This window comes from Micromys minutus, assembly GCF_963924665.1.
Source record: "Micromys minutus genome assembly, chromosome: 14".
Taxonomy (NCBI): domain Eukaryota; kingdom Metazoa; phylum Chordata; class Mammalia; order Rodentia; family Muridae; genus Micromys; species Micromys minutus.
In genome coordinates, this window is record NC_137983.1 from 16,886,365 (window position 1) to 16,901,023 (window position 14,659).

The following is a 14,659-nucleotide window of genomic DNA, read 5'->3' on the forward strand; positions in this document are numbered from 1 at the left end:
AATGTTCAACCTCTCTTATAGCCCACTGATTAAAAAATGGGAAAGAAGATCATTACTATGAAAATGGGGATTTGGGCCTCTTTATATATTGTTCTTTGGGGTGATTCCAAACTTTATAGTCAGAAGTTCAGTCCTGTTGAATCAGCAGCATTGACTTGGTGCAGAAAATCTACTAGGCTCCCCTATGGGCACTAGTCTGCTAAAGTAGCAAGAAGCAGCTAAAATACCTCCAGAAATTCTATGGTGTTTTTCTCTTCATGAAGTCACAACAGTTGAAGATCAGTAAAGAAGTCAAGGCAATCCAATGCCAGAGTGTCATCCACAGTCTATTTATACTTATGGTCTTTCCAAAAATTATATGTCCTCACAAATATTTTTTCAGCAAAAACATTGGATACCTTTTCATCAGACAGATTCCAGAAAATATCATGTCTGCTCTATGCCAAACATCCCCTTGGATGTGTCTGGTTCAGGGCAAAACATCCTCTCATGAGACATCTTACAGCAAAATATCACATGACACAACTGAATTGCCAAAGAAACCAAAAATAACTATTTTACTCATCTACATTTTTTTAGGGAATCATAAAATAAAGTTTAGAGTTAAAATTTCTCCAATTATTTGTCCAGAATGTATGGTTTGTGTTTGGTTTTCTTAACATGAGTAAACTAAGAGACAAATGGATGAATGAATAGAAAGTTCTTCCAATAACTTCAGAATAAGTAAACAGCATGTGCTGACTCTGATACAAGTAAGTGCACACATGTTGTAAAGTAAATAGAAAAAAGAAACAATTGACTTTGAAACATAAATTGGTTCAAGTTCCCTTGGCTATGATGTAACTTGTCCTAGTATAATCTACAGGAAATATAACTCTTTTCCATTCGAGTCAACACTATAGAATGTTCAGCAACACGGTGTCCTTAATATTTCCTTCTGTTCTAGATGAAAAATATTTTCTAATTCTATCTGTATATTAGTATAAAGTAAGGGGTACTAAGGTCAGAGTAACTTTATAACACGAAGAAACTTTAAATTGATTTTGTATAAACCAAAGGAACTGAACATGAGTTATCACATATTTTATAGATTTTATTCTAGAAGTACCACTATTCATTAACGTGGTATTTTACGGGGACTATAACCAGAGAGTAAGGAAGAATTTGAAATAATTTTATTTTCCCACCACTAAAAAAGGGGGGAAGCATGAAGAGACCAGCTTGCACTGTAACATTTCTATTGCGAAAGAAGGAAAGCACGGACTCTTTTTTTTTCAGTTGTTTATTTTTTTTAAACGACTTTATTTTACAAAACAAAGATAAATATACAAATTTTAAACATTTTTTGCTTAAATTATACATTTTTGTCAGTACTGTTTTTTCAGACATTGGAATAATTTTTACATAAAACCATGTGAATATATTTTTTTTAGTCAGTACTTGATTTTTTTCAAGGGCTTGACAGTATGCATTGAAAACCTAATAGTTACAATAAGCATAGAGTACATGCAAAACAAAATGCAACATGGAAATAGTCAAAGCCTTCTTGTTTTGTAAATATATGTATATTTTTTTCTTTATTTCTTAGACTTCATACAGTCTGTGAGTTGTTTCTGGGGGAGTGCAAGCCTCTGGGGTTAGCATCCCAATATCAGTGACTGCATATTATGTCTGTTCTTTTGTGACTGGGTTATATCACTCAGGATGATCTTCTATAGATGCAGCCATTTTCTTAAGAATTTGGTTAAGTCATTGTTTCTGGTGGATGAGTAGTATTCTATTGTGTATATGTACCACAATTTTTGTATCCATTCATCTTCTGAAGGACATCTGGGTTATTTCCAGCTTCTGGCTATTATAAATAGAGCCGCTATGAACATTGTGGTGCATATATCTTTGTTGTGTGTTAAAGTGTCTCTGGGGTATATGCTCAGAAGTGAAATAGCTGGGTCTTCAGGTAGTACTATATCCAATTTTCTGAGGTACCGCCAGACAGATTTCCAGAGTGGTTGTATTAGCTTGCAACCCCACCAACAGTGCAGAAGTGTTCCTCTTTCTCCACAGCCTCGCCAGCATCTGCTGTCATCTGAGTTTTGGATCTTGGCCAATCTGACTGGTGTGAGGTGGAATCTCAGGGTTGTTTTGATTTGCATTTCCCTGATGGCTAAGGATGTGGAGCACTTCCTCAGGTGTTTCTCTGCCATTCGGTGTTCCTCAACTGAAAACGTTTTGTTTAGCTCTGTACCCCATTTTTTAATAGGGTTATTTGATTCTCTGGTGTCTAGCTTTTTGAGTTCCTTGTACACCTTGGATATTAGGCCTCTATCTGATGTGGTGTTGGTAAAGATCTTTTCCCATTCTGTTGGTTGCCGTTTTGTTTTCTTGACAATGTCCTTAGCCTTACAGAAACTTTGCAATCTCATTAAGTTCCATTTGTTAATCTTTGACCTTAGAGCTTGAGCCATTGGTGTTTTGTTCAGGAAATTTTCTCCTGTACCTATGTGTTCTAAGGTTTTCCCTACTTTCTCATCTAATAGTTTCAGTGTATCTGGTTAAATGTGGAGATCTTTGATCCACTTACACTTGAGCTTTGTACAAGGAGATAAGAACGGGTCTATTTTCATTCTTTTGCATGCTGAGTGCCAGTTGGACCAGCACCATTTGTTGAATAGGCTGTCCTTTTTCCATTGAATGTTTACTGCTCCTTTGTCAAAAATCAGGTGACCATATACATGAGGGCTCATTTCTGGATCTTCTATTCTATTCCATTGATCCACTTGCCTATTTCCGTACCAGTACCATGCAGTTTTCAGCACAATTGCCTTGTAATATAGCTTGAGGTCAGGGATAGTGATTCCCGCAGATGTTTTTTTGTTGTTGAGGATGGATTTCGCTATTCTAGGTCTTTTGTTATTCCATATGAAATTGCACATTGATCTTTCCAATTCCATGAAGAACTGGGTTGGAAAATTGATGGGGATTGCATTGAATCTGTAGATTGCTTTTGGTAGGATGGCTATTTTTAAGATGTTGACCTTTCCAATCCATGAGCATGGGAGATCTTTCCATTTTCTGAGATCCTCCTCAATTTCTTTCTTTAGAGGTTTGAAGTTCTTGTCATACAGGTCCTTCACTTCCTTAGTTAGAGTCACACCAAGGTATTTCATAGTTTTTGTAACGATTGTGAAGGGTCCCTTTTCCCTAATTTCTTTCTCCACATGTTTGTCCTTTGAGTATAGGAAGGCTACTGATTTGTTTGAGTTAATTTTGTATCCGGCCAATTTGCTGAACTTGTTTATCAGCTGTAGGAGTTCTCTGGTGGAATTTTTGGGGTCACTCAAGTACACTATCATGTCATCAGCAAAGAGTGATGTTTTTATCTCTTCCTTTCCGATTTGTATCCCCTTGATCTCCTTTTGCTGTCTAATTGCTCCTACCAGGACTTCCAGTACTATGTTGAATAGGTAGGGAGAGAGTGGGCAGCCTTGTCGAGTCCCTGATTTTAGTGGGATTGCTTCAAGTTTCTCGCCATTAAGTTTGATGTTGGCTGTTGGTTTGCTGTATATTGCTTTTATTATGTTTAAATATGGGCCTTGGATTCCTGTTCTTTCCAGGACTTTTAACATGAAGGGGTGTTGGATTGTGTCAAATGCTTTCTCAGTGTCTAGTGAGATGACCATGTGATTTTGGTCTTTAAGTTTGTTTATATGGTGGATTACATTGATGGATTTCCTTATGTTAAACCATCCCTGCATCCCAGGGATGAAGCCTACTTGGTCATGATGAATGATGGTTTTGATGTGTTCTTGGATTCTGTTTGCAAGGATTTTGTTGAGTATTTTTGCATCAATGTTCATAAGTGAGATTGGTCTGAAGTTCTCTTTCCTTGTAGGGTCTTTTTGTGGCTTAGGTACGAGGGTTATTGTAGCCTCAAAAAATGAGTTGGGTAATATTTCATCTGATTCTATCTTTTGGCATACTTTGGTGAATATTGGTATTATATCCCCAATAAATATCTGATAAAATTCTGCACTGAACCCGTCTGGACCTGGGCTTTTTTTGGTTGGGAGGCTTTTGATGACTTCTTCTATTTCTTTAGGTGTTATAGGGTTATTTAGATGGTTTACTTGGTCCTGGTTAAACTTTGAGACCTTGTATCTGTCTAGGAATTTGTCCATTTCCTTCAGATTTTCCAATTTTGCGGAGTATAAGTTTTGGTAGTAGGATCTGATGATTTCTTGAATTTCCTTAGTTTCAGTTGTTATGTCATCACTTTCCTTTCTGATTTTGTTAATATGGATACTCTCTCTTTGCCCTTTAGTTAGTCTGGCTAGGGTTTTATCAATCTTGTTGATTTTCGCAAAGAACCAACTCTTTGTTTTGTTGATTTTTTCAATGGTTCTTTTTGTTTCTATTTGGTCTATTTCTGCCCTAATTTTGATTATTTCTTGCTGTCTACTCTTTTTGGGTATATCTGCTTCCTTTTGTTCTAGGGCTTTTAGCTGTGCTGTCAGGTTGCTGATGTAGGCTCTCTCCAGTTTCTTTTTGGAAGCACTTAGGGCTATGAGTTTTCCTCTCAATACTGCTTTCATTGCATCCCATAGGTTTGGGTATGTTGTGTTATCGTTTTCGTTGAATTCTAGAAAGTCCTTAATTTCTTTCTTTATTTCTTCTTTGACCCTGCTATCCTTTAACAGAGCGTTGTTTAGTTTCCATGTGTATGTGGGCATTTTGTTGTCTTTGTTTTTGTTAAAGACCAGCCATAGACCATGGTGATCTGAGAGGATGCATGGGAGTATTTCAATCTTCTTATATCAATGAAGGCTCGTTCTGTGTCCAATTATGTGGTCAATTTTCGAGAAGGTGCCATGGGGTGGTGAGAAGAAGGTGTATTCTTTTACTTTAGGATAGTATATTCTGTATATATCTATTAATTCTAGTTGTTTCAAAGTCTCTGCTAGTTTTGCAGTGTCCTTGTTCAGTTTCTGTTTCCCTGATCTGTCCATTGGTGAGAGTGGGGTATTAAAGTCTCCCACTATTATTGTGTGGGGTGAAATGTATTTTTTGAGCTTTAGTAGAGTTTCTTTTATGAATAGGGGTGATTTTTTATTTGGAGCATATATGTTAAGGATTGAGAGTTCCTCCTGACAGATTTCCCCGGTAATGAGTAAAAAGTGTCCTTCTTTATCTTTTTTGATAACTTTTGGTTGGAAATTTACTTTATTTGATATTAGAATAGCCACTCCAGCTTGCTTCTTGGAGCTGTTTGCTTGGAAGTTTTTTTCCCACCCTTTTACTCTGAGATAGTGTCTGTCTCTGTGTCTGAGATGAGTTTCCTGTATGCAGCAAAAGGCTGGATTTTGTTTATGTATCCAGTCTGATAGTCTATGTCTATTTATTGGGGAGTTGAGACCATTTATGTTAATAGATATCAAGGAATAATTGTTTCTGTTTCCTGCCATTTTTGCTTTTTTGGGTTGAGTTGTGTCTGTGTTTTTTTCTTCTTTTAGTTTTCTTGTTTAGGAGTTTTCTTGTTTTTACTAGGCTGTATTTTCCCTCCTTGTATTGGGTTTTCCACCTATAATTCGTTGTAGTGCTGGGTTTGTGGTCAGATATTGTGTGAATTTTGATTTGTCTTGAAATATCTTTGTCTCTCCATCGATGGTGATTGATAGTTTTGCTGGGTATAGCAGCTTGGGCTGGCACTTGTGCTCTCTTAAGGAGTGCATGATGTCTGTCCAGGCTCTTCTAGCTTTCATAGTCTCTGTTGAGAAATCGGGTGTGCGTCTGATTGGTCTGCCTTATATGTTACCTGACCTTTTTCCCTTACTGCTTTTAGTATTCTTTCTTTACTTTGGGCACTTGATGTTTTTACTATATATAATGTTTTTACTATATATAAATACTAGGGAGGTATTTCTTTTCTGGTCCAACCTATTTGGAGTTCTGAAGGCTTCTTTTATGCTCGTGGTCATCTCATTCTTGAGGGTAGGGAAGTTTTCTTCTATGATTTTGTTGAAGATATTTACTGTGCCTCTTAGTTGATACTCTTCTCCCTCTTCTATTCCTATTATCCTTAGGTTCGGTCTTCTCATTGTGTCTTGTATTTCCTGGACATTTTGGGTTAGGAGCTTTTTGTTTTTTGCATCTTCTCTGGCTGTTTTGTCTATGTTTGCAATGTTGTCTTCTGCCCCCGAGATTCTCTTCTCGATCTCTTGTAATCTGTTGGAAATGCTTGCTTCTGTGACTCCTGATTTCTTTTTTTGGTGTTCTGACTCTAGGGTTATCTCTTTTAGTGGAAAGCACAGACTCTTGATAACATACAAAGAAGTATTGGCCTTAAAAATCATTTTAAAAATAGTACTAAAGGCAGGAGAAGTGAAAATATGTTGTTTTGGAAAAGAATGAAGATATTAACTAATGGTAGACTTCAATAAATCACATCTGCACACTGAAATACAAATCAACTGAAATAAATGTGAAAAATAATGTGAATAATGTCAAAAGTAAGGGGAACATCTACTGAGGATGAAGGCAAATGCTGACTTGTGGATGTTTTTAGAAAAGAGTGTGTGCCAGGCAGGCAAAAGTGAGAATTACTTCTCTTTGTTATCTGCTCCTCTCCTGGGATGTTAACTGAAGTCATTTCCATGGCTGCCACTCACAGGATACAGTGATGTGGTTCTAATTTAGGCAGCTGACCCGACAGGCTCTATTAGCAGAAATTCTTATGTTTCTCTGTAGCCCAGGCAAAGTAATAGCTTCCCAGTGCTGCTCCAATTGCCACCTCCCTCTGCCTCTGCACGCAGACATGAAGTCATATTTATACCATATCAAATGTCTGTCCCATCTGCTACTAAACTGTCATTGTAAAAGGCAGCTACAAATTATTTTCCTAGTCTCTCCACTGATTCTGAAACTTTGCTCTGGGAGTATCTTCGTTATAAGTAAGATTTCTTCCAAATACTCTCATGGAGAGTTATTGTGTTAGTAATTCCTGAGCAGGAATACTGCTTTTGTAATCTGGGAAAACAGACCTATCCTCTAGAAAGATAGTTGTATCCTGAGTAATTATACACATACATTTAATCCTACAGTTGCAAAGACCAAGAGAAAATTATAGCCACGTGATAGTTCCCAATACCACTTGGGCATATTTTATTGTGTAGCTACTCTTTTTCCTTAAAAAGTGTAAGAGTGCTACTTTCTCTGTATATATTGAGAAAAATAAGTACATTAATATTTCTGGTATAATATTCAAGGAACATCATTTCCAGTACCAATGAAGACTTCCTAGAGAAAATAAAGTTCTTTCTATAAAAGCAACTATTTTACGAAATAATTTTTTAAATCTTGAATTGCAAATATATTGGTACTTTGTTTGTTAGTTTGTTTGTTCAATAAGTATCCCATATTGTTTGTAGATCTTCTGGACTCCCATACCTAATAAATTAAAAATCTTTGTTTTAGATATTTTTATTCGATATTATCCGTATTTACATTTCAAATGTTACCCCTCCCCTCCAAAAGGAATCCACCTCCCCTTGACTCCATGCAGGTGCTCCCTCTCCCAACAACCCTCTCCCACCTCAGCACCTCGGAATTCCCCCACTGGGAAAATGGGCCTTCACTGAACCAAAGGCCTGCCCTCCCATTGAAGCTAGACAATGCTATCTTCTGCAATGTTTGCAACTGGAGCCATGGGTCTCTCTCCATGTGTGCTCATTGGTTGGTATTTTAGTCCCTGGGATCTCTGGACGGTTTGATTGGTTGATAATATTGTTTTCCCATAGGGTTGCAAACCCTTTCTGCTCCTTCAGTTCTTTCTCTAGATCCTTCATTGGGGTCCCCGTGTTCAAACTGATGGTTAGCTATAAGCATCCTCAATTGTATGTGCATGAGTCTAGCAGAGCCTCTGCAGGGGCATGCATATTGGGCTCATGCCAGTAAGCACTTCTTGGCATAAGCAAATGAGCTTGGATTTAGTGGCTGCATATGGGATGGATCCCCAGGTGAGGCAGTCTCTGGATGATCTTTTCTCCAATCCCAGATCCTCTATTTGTCTTTTATTTCCTCCCATGAGTGTTTTGCTATCCCTTCTAAGAAGGACTGAGGCATCCATATTCTGGCCTGCCTTCTTTTGGAGCTTCATAAGGCATGTGAATTGTTTCTTGGGTATTCTCAGCTTTTTGGGCTAGTATCTGCTTATCAGTAAGTGCATAGCATGTGTGTTCTTTTGTGACTGGGTTACCTCACTAAGAATGATAGCTTCAAGTACTATCCATTTTCCTAGGAATGTCATGAAGTCATTGTTTCTAATAGCTGAGTAGTACTCCACTATGTAAATGAACCATTATTTCTGTATCCATTGCTCTGTTGATGGACTTCTGGGTTCTTTCCAGCATCAGGTTATTATGAATAAGTTTGCTATAAACATGATGAAGAATGTATCCTTGTTATATGCTGGAACATCTTTTGTGTATGTGTCCAGGAGTGGTATAGCTGGGTCCTCTATATGTAATATATATGCATATATATATATATGAAAAATATATGTATGAAAATATATGTACAGTTTTCTAAGGAACCACCAGACTGTTTTCCAGAGTGGTTGTACCAGCTTTCAATCCCACCAGCAATGGAGGAATGTTCCTCTTTCTTTACATCCTTGCCAGCATCTGCTGTCACCTGAGTTTTTAATCTTAGCATTCTGACTGGTGTGAGGCAGAATCTCAGGATTGTTTTGATTTCCATTTCCCTGATAACTAGGGATGTTGAGAATTTCTTTACATGCTTCTTAGCCATTCAATATTTTTCAGCTGAGAATTCTTTATTTAGCTCTCTACCCCATTTCTTAACAGGATTATTTGATTTTCAGGAGTCTAACTTCTTGAGTTCTTTGTATATTTTAGATACTAGCCCTCTATCACATGTAGAACTGATAACAATTTTTTCCCAATATAGTGGTTGCTGTTTTTTCTATTGACAGTGTTATTTGCCTTACAAAAGTTTTAAAGAGTGGAAAATCAACTTTAAAAAGTTCTTCTCCCTCTACTAGGCGATGTTAAAATATCCAACTCAAGATATTTTATTTATATGAATAAATAAAAATATTTCATAATCATGATTAATTTTTAAAGGCATCAACACTTAGATATTGATACTTTGAATCAATTAATACAATCCCAATATTTCAAAGCATATTAAATTTAAAGTGCCTCAGAGGAAGCAATAGAGGAGAAGACAGTGAAAGAAGACCACACTACTTACTTTTAAAAATTAAATTGTGTAATTAGTAATAAATACCTATGAGTATATATCATATATTTTCATAATTTATTATATATCTTCTATCTTATGATATATACTGTGTAACATATTATATATCATATATGATTGATAAGTGATATGTGGTATGTGATATGAGTAATACATGGTATGTGGCATGTGATATGTGATGTGTGCTATATGATATATATATATAATAATTTATAAAACAGAAAATATAGTACGTAACATATAACATAACATAAAATGTAAATATTTAGGTAACATAATATTTCCATGCATATTCAGAGTATACACTTAAATTAGGTTAAACACAACAATCTCTTTAAGTATTTAACATTTATGATGAATGTGTTAAGACATTTTTCTTAACGTTTGAAATATGCAATGAATTATCATTGTATATAGTTAACCCACTGTGCAGCAATATATCCCATCTTTTTCCTCCATCCAACTATAACTGAGTATTCATTGATTAGATAGTGTATTCTTATTATGTTCATTAGTTTTTCACATAAGGCTATCTGACATAAACCACCACAATTAAAATGCTTGCATTGGCATTTGAACTATAAAACATTAGATTTGGAAATGTTACAGAAGCCCGTTCCTGTTTTAAAAGGATACTTGAGTGTTGTGTGGTAGACTTGTTTTTAAGCCTTTTCAGTAATTTTTATTAGTAATTGCATCATGCCTTAGGGTCCCAGGGTAGAGACCATCATATTCCAGTGTCTCCTTTTACTATCTGGGGAGAGGTGGGCAGGATCAGGTTAGATCTCAGGAAATATGCCTTCTTCTATATGTCATCCCAAACTGAGACCCAGAGGGACTTGAACACAGGTTGAGACCACCACTCATGGAGACATCATGTCATCTTTGTGGTGATTTTCGTCTCACAGTGATAGAAGTAGTTCTGTCTGTAGTTTCTGATCTGGTACTGGTTTTGGAAGCAACAGTCAAAAAGGACAAGTCTGTAGTTCTCGACTTTGGTCCTGCTGTCTTCAACCACGACGCTAACTCCTGAAGACTGTCCCAGAGCAGTGCCACTTCAATGTGACCCTTAGCCTAGATGGCTTTCTAAATCACATTTTTACATTTTCCACTGTAGAAAATTGTACCTAGTAGAAAAACTTAGTATGGAAAAGTGGAAATCTCATAACATAATTCCCAGAAAAATAAAATGAAATGATTTGAAGAGTATGTAGAGAATTTGTTTAACATTTTGATGAGGCTGATTATGAAAGCAGGATGCCAAAACTGTTTGCTTTTCCATTGTGATAAAATTCAGTGTTGAGCTATGTAAATATCTAATGAGAAAATAAATGTTAAGACAAAATCATGACAATGTACTCATAGAGATCAATGTGTTAATATTTAAGGAGAGCATTGTATATGTGTTTGATTTAGTCTTTTCACATACACTAGATACAGCCCAGAAAGATGTCATAGCTCACCTTGTGATGGCAAAGTCTCATTCACACCCTATGGTCTCCTTGATACATATCCTGTACCACAGAAGAACAGACAATGGCATCCACATTGGCAACTTGCTCTTCCTTCCAGCTCCTCAGAACCAGCCTCAACATTTTAACAAGACCTCACAATGAGTTTATAAGCATTGAAGTCTGAAAAGCATTATCCTGCATGTTTTGCATGGCTTTTGAATTGTTTTCCACAGCTTTTTGCCTGAGAATATGATATCCTCCAGGGCAAGAATCTGTTCTATACTTGTTTGTGAATCTCATGGCATGAAGATATGCCAGGAGCAGAGCCCCATCTTTTATTCCTCTGTCACACAGTTTAAGTATATAATATAAAGCTTATTGACAAGTGATATAAAGCCTTTAACAGTCAATAATGAATTTGAGAACAAAGTTATATTTTAACCTACTAACCAGAATAATAATCAAATGCTTTGTGTCTAGAAATCTAAATTACTTGAAATAAATGAATGTACCAAGGGCCTTGATTCTGTGAATTCTAGAAAATCCTGATTAATTATAGTGGGTGAAAAAGTTACCTTATTTTTCTGATGCCTTTGCCAGCTTTAGAGACCCTTTGCCTTCTCCTGATTTTCCTGGTTCAACCTTGAGCATGTAAATGTAAAACATGAAAATGTCATCAATGTTAAAAAAATAATTTAATCACTGGTGTTTCTAAACTTCGTGATTCTCGAGACATGTACTGTTTTATGAGAAAAGCATTTCATTAAAAAACAATAATATAATTATTTTTGATATTATCATAAAAGTATAGCATTGTCTCTTCCTTTTTCTCTCTTCCAGCTGTCCTATACATGTTTTCCATACTCTTCCTAAAATTCATGATGGCCAAGGTTGGCTTTAAACTAAAATAACAAGTTCTAATACCAGTCATAAATTAAGGTTGGAGAAGTAAAAAAAAAATAAAAATAAAAATTCAAAATCATTTTCACAACTCTAAAAATATCTGAAGTTTAACTTTGCAAGTAGTTAATGTCATAGACAAACTTATTTTATTTTGGTGTAGACAAGGAAGCTAAAATTGGAGAAGAGATTCTCGTAAGGAAATTTTGGTCTTCTCTTAAATGTGTTGCTCATCAATTAAGTACAAATGAATATGAAGTGGCAACGTTTTACAACCCAATGACCAGGCTTTGATGAGAAGAAAGAACTGTGCAATTGGTTGGAAGAGACCCATGGCACCAGTTGCATATGCAGCAGAGGATATCATTCCCTGGCATTAATGGAAAAAGAGGACGCTGATCAAGTGAAGGTTCGTTTCCCAGTGTAGGGGAACGCCAAGATGCTGAGGTGGGAGAGGGAGGTTGGGAAAGGAAACACTTTGGAGGTAATGGGAGGGGGGAAAGGGATAGGACTGGCTGAAAGGGAATAACACCTGAAATGTATATACAGAGAATATCTAATAAAAAAAGGAAAAAGGGGAAAAAACAGAGAAGGGAAAAGAAACAGGAAAAGCTCCTCTTAGTTGGAAATGTCAGAAGAAAATTTTGTAAATTTAATTCACCTCAAGTACCTAAGTTTCCCCAAACTACCAAATTTACTATAACTCAGAAATTTTAAAGCAAGCACCCAGAAGGTCTTTAAAGCCAATGTTGTTTATGGGGACTAGACTAGCAAAATAGGATTCTTAAAGATGTATTTTAAAAGCATGCCTACCATCAGTCTGCTTTTAAAAACCGTACAGGATTTCTGAAGGAAGAAAATTACTGCTATTGGGATCCTATCTTTCATAGAGTTTGTTTTGCTAAAATCAGTAATATGTTTTATTCAGACCATTTTCTAAGGGATTTTGGCAAATCCTACAGAGATGTGCATGTGATTCAGTAACAGGGCTCGGCTGAGATGTTATTCTCTTCCTGCTGTGTTTATTGGTACTAAAATTCATTATAAACTCAAAGAAATTTATTTTTATGTTGCAGAATTATGATTATTCAGGCTTCATGGATTCTTGAATGCATCTGTCAAGTGACAATTGGGAAAGTGCAAAAATATGCTAAAATGTGCTGTTAGAATTCTTCATTTCTACTAGTGATGGGGTGCAAAATATTGTTTTTAAAGTTCTGTTGTATTTTTTTAGTTTTAGATTTTCATTTTCTTTTGTTCCCTAAGTTTTTTGTGGACCTTTAACAACAAAACAGTTTTGAGGCATGGAAATTACTTCTTGCAAGTCTGAAGTATCCTTGGTGCAGAAGAACCTACACTATGGTGTAAACCTACTACTGATTGAGAGTTTGTTCTCATGGCTTTCTTAGAATGATTTATTGAGTCTGTTGATAAGAACTTGTAAACTCAAGAAGCTTTCATGTAATGAGCAAAGATCTAAATTATGATAAAATAACAAAGTAAAATAATATCTTCAACAAAAGAAAGATGGTTGTTCCCCTCCAAATAGACATGCTACTATTTGATTTTTTTTTATTGCTGGGGAGATGCTTTTATTAATTTAGTGATAAGTATTTAAAAATAAAAACGTTTGCTTGAAACCCTGTTTGTAATTCTCATTTTCTGGCATCAGTGAGAGGAGAGGACTTTGATCCAGTAAAGACTCATTTCCCGGTGTAGGGGAACTCGAAAACACTCAGGTAGAACAGGGAGGTTAAGAGAGGGAGCACCTTCATGGAAGCAATGGGAGGAGGAGTAGGGGGATGAGATTGGTGGAAAGGGGATAACATCTGAACTGAGATGTTCTAATAAAAAAGAAAGAAAATAAAGAACACACACGCGCACACATTTTCTGGCATACTCTAGATTGTCTTTGTTTCTTTCATCCTTCCTTTCTTTCTTTCTCTCTTTCTTTCTTGCTTTCTTTCTATCTATCTATCTCTTTTATTTTTTCTTTATGTAAGTTTCACTTTATTTTAATATTTCTTTTACAGGCTTCCCCTCTAGCTTTGGCTGTCGTAAACTCACTCCGTAGACTAAGCTGGCCTCCAACTTGGAAATCCCCCTGCCTCTGCCTGCCAGGTTGTGGGATTAAAAGTGTGCCTCACCACGGCCCAGCTTTTGTTGTTTTTAATTCCTGGACCAGGCAGAAGGTTTTCCAGTTGCTGTAAGCCATTTTTCTGCTCATACTTTTGTTGCTTGTGGTTTTACTGGTGTAATAAAAATTCAACGTTCTCTGTATTTTTTTGTATTATTTTTAGAGTTTAGGGTATTTAATTATTTCATTAATCCATGTTGAAGTACTTTTATTACAATACATTATTCTATAAAAATCCATACTTTATTCTATGAAGATGTCATACCTATATGCATGTATGTGTGTGTGTGCAGTGTTTTTTCTACCCACAACATTGTCTTGACAACACCCCACAAGTTGCAATAGCACATCCCTATTCCAACTTTGTGTCTCTGAGTCTCTCATTTCATATGAAGATGATGCTAAAAGAAAGAACACCAGGCATGGAACTAATCAGAGGGTTTCGAAAAAATGTGATACAAGTAACTGAAGAAACACTTTGTTAAAAAATGTTCAGCATCCTGTCATTAGGGAAATGAAAATTAAAACTACTTTGAAATTTCCTGTTACCCAGTTCAAAGTTGTCAAGGTAAATTTTAAAAAGAAGAAAAAGAAAGAAAATGATTAAAAATAAAAAAGACAAATGCCAGAATGAAAGTGGGGAAAGAGGAACATGTACTCAGTGCTGATGCGGGGTAAATGCAGCCATTCCTAAAAATGCTACCAATACACCTATAATATGAGTCATCTGTCCTGCCTTGGGTATATATATATATATATATATATATATATATATATATATATATATATATATATATATATATATATGTAAAGGACTCTGGACCCTCCTTGTCCATGTTTGTTACTTCTTTATTCACAACGAAAGCCAGCAGCTAGAAAAATACTGGAA